We start from the raw sequence: 7,488 nt of genomic DNA, 5'->3' as shown, positions 1-7,488 counted from the left end.
AAAAAAACCCACAAACAAAAAAACAAAAAAACCCCTTATTTATACTATTCATAAGCTGTAATAATTCTCCCACACTGGAGATTTCACCTGGATTTGGCCATGTATGCCAATGAAGTCCCATACCTGATACCTTTGTAGACCACAGACCTGTGGTCTGTGGGCTGTTATCAGTTGTATTTACCCACAGTGCGTAACTCCTGAGTCAGAGAGCTCGTTTTACAACTTTTCTGAGAACATATGGGGAGTGTCTGGGTGTGGGATTGCCATTCTGTCAGGAAAACAACCAAACTGAAATTTATAGAAAGGAGTGTTCAGAGCAGGCATCGTGTATGAATGAACATCCTGTATAGGCTGCAGGCCAGTTACGTCCTCCTTTTTGCTCTTTGTTTGCTAAGGCAGTGTGTTTCGATGTGTGCACATATTTATTTGCATTTCTACAAATAAAAAGTGGAAGTCCAACCTAACCAGAGTAATTTGGTATGTAGTTCACTAGTTCGATAAGCCTGGTCAATTAATATTTTCCACAGAGATATGTGTATGTGCCTGCTGAAATACTACATGGTAGCCCATTGCTGGTTACAGCTGGTCACAGGCCAGGCTGGCATGCTTTGGAGCAAGGCTGCTATTTCTGAGGCTGCTTGGTCATTTCATGGACTAAACTGAAGGAAACAATGTAAAGGGATGTATGATGTGGGCATCCAGTGCACACTGTTCTGTGCATCTTAACAGTGCTCATGAAAGCCATGTCATCTGCATCTGTGCAGTGCAAGAGAGTAGAGTCACTGGATTAACGTGGCTTCAGTGAAAGTTCACAGGGCTGTATCCACCTCCTTGGGGCAGTGTGTAAGCTGAAGGGAGGTACCCATAGGGAGGTGCATGTTGTGTAGCCACAGCTTCCTGGGGAGCTGCACTCTGCACGGAGGCTCTCAGAATTTCTGGGCCAGTCTCTGCCAGATGGGACACTTGGCCCTTTCACCAGGCCATTTTGCCTATGGGCCAATGGTTCATGAGTATGGGAGCACAAAAGAAGAGATATAGGGTTCCCACCATGTAAAGAAGAAGGATTTGAAGGCGTGAAGAACAAGGGAGAGATAGGCTGCAGGCATGAAGAGGGAGTAATGAGGGATACACCATCAGCTGACTCTGGTACAATAAGTACATGGCTTTCGCCCCTAACGTCTCTGACATGTCAAGGAAGAATAAGAATACAGAATATCCCAGCCAAAATCATCTAGAATGTGCTGGCTAGGATTTTCCATCAACCAGCTCCAATACTGGCTGGAAATCTAGGCTGAAGTCTGTGGTGTCTCAGCTGTCCAAGGCAGCAGTGTCCATCAGGAGGGAAGTGTACACGCATGGCTGTGTCAGCCATCCGCACTGTGTCTTCTGGGATGAATCTGACACAGCCCTACTTTTCACCTTTCAATTACAGAGCCTTTTTAAGGTCTAAGATTTTTTACCAGCTTTTAATGATTTTTAAAACTTTTAAAAAACAGCTAGCATTATTGTGTCAATTGTATCATTTGGGTAAGCAGCTTAACTTAATGTCAAAAACTGAGTGCATTTGTTGAGTCTATTTTTAATCTTTAAACATGAAATCTAAATATATTTCTAGACAGTCAGAAAGGTGATTATCTCTGTTCTCTCCATCTAAGGCAATGTGCTTTCCTAATAATGTTATTTATAGCTAGAGGCTGTTAAAGTGTAGCACAGACAGTCTGCCTACATAGCATGTAAAACTGCTTGCTGGAGTAATTACACATTTTTTCTTAAGCAATGTGGTAACAGAGAGATGGCTGAGTACTAAATGGGTGCTTGCCTGGCTGCTCATCTGCACATCTGTAAAGATCACTGTAGGTCCACATGTACTGGATCTGAAGGAACCTGCCATGCTGTGATCTTGTGCTCTCCTATAAATTTTTGCAAAATGACTCTGATGCACAGTTTATTGCCCTAAATCTCCTCTAACAGAGTAAGCTGCAAAGAGATCCCACACTTCTCAGACTATAAGGACATATAGTAAGTCCAAAAGTGAGTTGCACAGATGTCTGTAGAGTAATAGAGAGCATCACTGCCTGTCTTACAATGGATAGGCTCTGCTTGGGATCTGAGCATTGATCCCCAAGTATTCATTGTCTGCCTGAAGTGTTCCTGGACACCTTTTGGAAATTATCTTCCTTCTAGATAGGAAAGATGATTTCTAGCAAAGTGAAATGTAAAGCATTACCGCGAAAGTGGTTGGATTCAAAACACGCACAAAAAAGGAATTGTTTTCACAATACATACACACATAGCAAAATTGATTGTCACAGGATATTTTGGAAGCCAGAAGTTTGCATGACTTTAAGGATTCAGACAAAGTGATGCAAGAACTTCTCTTGCCAGCTTTTTTGTATGTGAATTTTGGCTCCGGAGGTTTGTAAGCTGACTGTCTGTCAGATGCAGGTTGGATATCTCAGGGAATGATCACTGAATTAATTGCATATGCTTCTGATGCTCCTCAAGCAACTTTTGCTATCCATTATCAAAATGGGCAGATAGAGCTAGATGGACTTTTTATCTACCCAAGTATATAAATTCTTACATTTGTATGTTCCACTCCTTGTCTGGCTAAGAAAGAATTTCAACTAGATAATGTTTTGTTGTTGTTCTTGTTGTTGTTTTTTAATAGATGGAAGGAAAATTTAGAAAAAATATCAGACTGAAAGCTGGAAGAAGTGCAGTCTCAAAGTAAAGTGTGACAAACTAGGAAACGTGCCACTGGAACTGATGGACTATTCATTGTGATAAGTTTTTTATAAAGGCTTAGATGGATAAAGAAACATTTGGGACCAGAAATGCTAAAATTTGGTCCTTCATCAAGAGTGTCCCAAAAGACCCAGGTTGGATAATCATGCCTAAGCAAATCTTTAACCTAATGTATTCACTGTTTTATTCAACGATAGAAAAAGAAAGACGAAAAAAGATTCTAAAAGCAGCAGCACTAGATGGAGAGGGCAGAAAGATAAAGAGAGGATCCATTTTCTGCAGCCAAGAAGAGGGAAGGATAAATAATTTGAGGTAAAGAGAAAAAACTGACAAAGAAAAACAAAGGTAAGAATAAAACTAAAGAATCCCTTTCCTCCTGTTCCCTCCCCTCCCTTCCCCCTTCCTCCACCACTTCTTTTTGTCCCTTTTCTATGTGCTTGGTATCCTTGCTGATAATTATTAATGATAAATTTGAAAGTTGTTTTTTGGATTACTTTAATTGTGTTTCAGAGCCTAGATGTCAAAGGACAAAAGAAAGTATTTGAGGCTTGCCTGCAATGACCTTAAAGACAGAAAGAAGAAAGGAAAAGCAATAGCATAGTGAAAGGATGATCTATGGGTTAAGGTATTGGATATATTTTGAGACATCTACACTCTAACCTTGTGTCTGACTGCCCTGAGTAGTTACAGTCAAGTTTGCAGTGTTTGGCCTTCATTCCTGTGTGTGTGATCTTTGCAGACTTCTTGAGTAAAGAGCAGTCTTTCCTTCCAGCAGTTGGCCTAAGAAGAGTGCCGCCTCTACAGTGAAACTGTGGCTTAGCTGTAAGCCAAGTGGTACTAACAGAAACAGCACAGAAATATCAATAACAAAATAGTCGTTTTTACTACAGGAAAATAGGAAACATCTGAGATTTTCAGACTTCCAAAAGGTGGCAATTTCTTTGTAAAGACATTGCTAAAACATCACAGTTATTTTCACCATATAAGGTAAAGAAAAGCAGCTGATAGAGGAAAGAGTCTTTTCCTCTGTAGGAAGGAGTATTACTCAAAGAAGTTGAGATGTTACCAGAAGCAAGCTGGAAAAAAAAACCAAAAACCAACAGCAATAAAAAACTAGGAAGAATAATTGCACTCTTACGCCAGAAGGGCTTTTTGTTTCTGTTCCCAGGCAAAAACATGAATTCAAATACTTTAACTGTTGTTTGGAATGAGGGATGTTTCAGCAGTCCCCCGAAGTCAATCTCACTTTTACCATTTGAGTCGCTTCTATAGAATGGCCAAGAAACTATTGACTTGAGTAACTATCCTATTAGGGAAAGCAAAGTTGTTCATGTAGATCACAGTTGAAGCACTAGATAAATTATGATTTAATTACAGCTATTAAATATAAAGTCATGCATGACTAATTGTAGGAACTGCCAGAAAGAATTTCAAAGGAAAGCCAAGGACTCATAATCCTGAACTTCTAAAAAGTTTTTTGAGGAGCATGTTTGAAAATAAGACTACAGATCTATCTAGGCTGTGCAGGTACGTGAACTAGTTATTTTGGGACTTGGCAGCAGCACAGATGTTAGCACAGTGCTCGGCCCATGTGTTGGGGCTGGTTAACTCTCATGAGACTTCCAATTCGGGAGATGGTTGTTTCATATTCACTGGGGTACTGCTTTGACAATGCAATGAAAGCAATAGACAGCTTAGGTTAGAAATAGAATATGTTCAAGAAGTGATAAATTTGGATAATCTCCGTTAAAGCATACATATCAACCTCACAGAAAATACCCCCAGATAAAAGATGAAGTTGCTCAGAGCTGAAAGAGATATGGTTATGAGGTGATTTGAGTCAGACACATTCTTAGTGATGCGCAAGCATTCATCTCATTTGTTTCTCTCAGGAGAAGACGCATGCTGAAGTCTATGAAAATGAAACTAATCATTACCATCCAGTAGACTTTTGTGTGTGTTTGCACTTAGAAGATACTTCTGAAGCCTTGCCAGTTCTAGAGTCAGATTTAAGGATTTTTTTAGACTAGGATGAAGTAACAGGGCATTTTTCCAACTAAGTTAGCTCAAGAATAATTTAATGGAGAAGTACCATCACTTATGCTACAACTCATGCACTTCTGCTCACTTCTAGTTAGTTTGGCTAATGAATGTGAAAAGACTGATTTCTTAATCAGAGAAGACTTTATTGATGTTCCTATGCTAATTTGTTGCTGGGCTGGTACTTCAATCAGTAACCCAGGTTATTCTGAGATGGAGCAAAGTTTTGGAGTACTGCCAATGTGGAGATGAGGGAGTATAGCAGAAAAGACGAACTCTGCACCTTAAACAAGAAGTGTTGGTATAATATGAGGTATCAAGGCAAATGAAGGAAGAAAGAAAAATTGGACTGTTTTAAGTAGCTGAAAAAGTAAAGAGAAAACAGTAGCTCTCAAACGATGCCTTGTGGACTTGTGCATGTAGTTTCTTCCCTCTGGTCAAAACAGAGTTTGGGTGCCTTTTTTCTGTGGTCCTAATCTGGAAGAACTGAAGGCTTTGGTAGTAAATCTCTGCCTGAAGTAGGTTATGGGCTGTAGTTTTTGGTCATTCTGGACCATTAAATCAGTAACTGCACTGATTACGACTAGTATGCATGTGTGTGTGTGTGGGGCCTGTGTACTTGTTTGCCTCAATGTGACTCATATTTTGTAGCTGTGACTATGTTTGCTAAATCCTTTCTTCAAATTTCCCAAATGGCTATATAACAGAGGTTTAAAGTGAAAGAGCTGCCACAAGTTATTAAAATAGGGTCAGTTAATGTATATTTGTTGCAATAGAAAAGATTCACTGAATTGCATGAGGTATGAGAGTTCTTTTCTGTCTGGGAAAGCTGACCTGTCCAAAGAAGTAGGGAAAGCAGGTCTGTACTCTCTGGAAAAATAGAAGTATGGGAGTCCAGCATTTCTAAATGAAGAGTAAGGAAGATGTTGCAAGGCTGTTGGGAGTCATGTCAGAGAGAAATCAGAAGAGAGAGTTATCTCATAAAAATTTTTGTTTTTAAATAACAACATTAAATATATGTACTGAGAATGTAGTATCCTTCTGAGGGAGAGAACTGGTATATGCACACAATTCTGAATAGAAAAAAGTAGGAGAAAAATGTCACCCCAGATCAGGATTTCTGACAAATCTTGATTACAATAAGAAGTGAAGTATAAATGTGGAGAAATAATTTCACAAACCAAATTTGAGACCTTTATCAACAGGAAAGCCATGATAATGCATCAACTATGATAATGCATGGTTTAATGAGCTATTGTGATACATGTTGCCAAGCCAGAATCAAAACTAGTTTCTTTTTTTTTTATACAACAGTACAAGTAGAGAGAAAACCCATATAAATCTGCAGATCCGTAGCTTTGGGATTCTCATTGCAGTACTGCATGCCAAGACACAGTAGTTGGGAAAATAGCAGGTGTTACCTTTTAGCATGTGTCATCATTTGGAGCTTGTCTGATGCTTGTTTCCTGGCACTTCATGTATTGGAGTTGCTACAACAAAATATTTGTCCTCAGATATCACTACACTGATTATTCTTGTCATGTCACACAGTAGAGAAGAAAAGGGGAATCTCAGGTTTTACTTCTCTTTTTGTTTCCATGGACACAGTTTTCTAATTCTGTAAGAAATCAAAATCTGCTTCCTTCATTAACTTCATTCTTGGAATGAACTTCCCCATCAGCTTTTACTGGTTATTGAAACAATTTCTGAAGAAGAAAAGGAAAAAGGAAAAAAGAAAGGAAGAAAGAAAGAAAGGAAGAAGGGAAGATGGGAAGAAAGAAAGAAAGGAAGAAAGTAAGGAAGAAAGAAAGGGAGGAAGGAAGATAAAAAGGAAGAGAGGAGGAAGGAAAGAAAGGAAGTAAGGAAGGGAGAAAGAAAAAAATGGCAGAAAAAAACCTCATACTACAATTCCAAGTAAACAGGAAGTTGCAGGTTAAAGCTGAACAGAAAAAATAACAACAACACAATTTAATAAATTCAAGGGAATTCTATGGGAAGGTAACACAACAATGTAATACAAAAGTCTTTTGATTTTTATTTAAGATAGGTTTTATACTTCATGGCTTTCTCTCAAGCACAGCTTGTTGCCTATTACGTGTAATACATGCTTGTGCCCTGTGCTTGCCGGGAATCTGAGACACTAAGGTAGCTGTGTTTATCAAAAGTAATGATGTAAGGGCATTTTCATCTGGAATGTCTCTTACCTAACTTTTTTTTTTAAGCAACTCTTAGTAATTTCTCATTATTTTACTGTTTCTAAGGATTACTTCATACGTGCAGAAACTGTTGTTTCTCATGACAGATTAAACCCATTACAAGTCTGATATTTAAGAAAGTTGTTTTGTCCATTCTGTCCAGCTTTTCAGCTACCTTTGTAATGGCTGAAACACAAGCTCGCAGAGGGCTTAAATGTAACTCAAAGTCTTGAAGTTTATTAACCAATTCACTTATAAGGGGTCTTCTTTCCCCTCTGCCATACATTGCTGCAAATGTGCTGGCGTACCTTTCTGGTGCGGTCTTTGTGAATGTACGCCACATGTTTGGTGTACACCTGACTCTCTCGGGATCATGCTCTTGGTCTGGCTCGTCAGGAATGAAATCGGGGCTATGTAGCATTTCCACCACAGCATATTCTCTTGAATAACAGATGCCTTCTTCCATATCAGCCCATTTCTTTTTCTCAGGCATCAGATCATCTTT

Source organism: Meleagris gallopavo, chromosome 1 (assembly GCF_000146605.3).
Source record: "Meleagris gallopavo isolate NT-WF06-2002-E0010 breed Aviagen turkey brand Nicholas breeding stock chromosome 1, Turkey_5.1, whole genome shotgun sequence".
NCBI classification, from domain to species: Eukaryota; Metazoa; Chordata; class Aves; order Galliformes; family Phasianidae; genus Meleagris; species Meleagris gallopavo.
The sequence above is the reverse complement of the archived record's forward strand: the minus strand, read 5'-3'. Positions refer to the sequence as shown.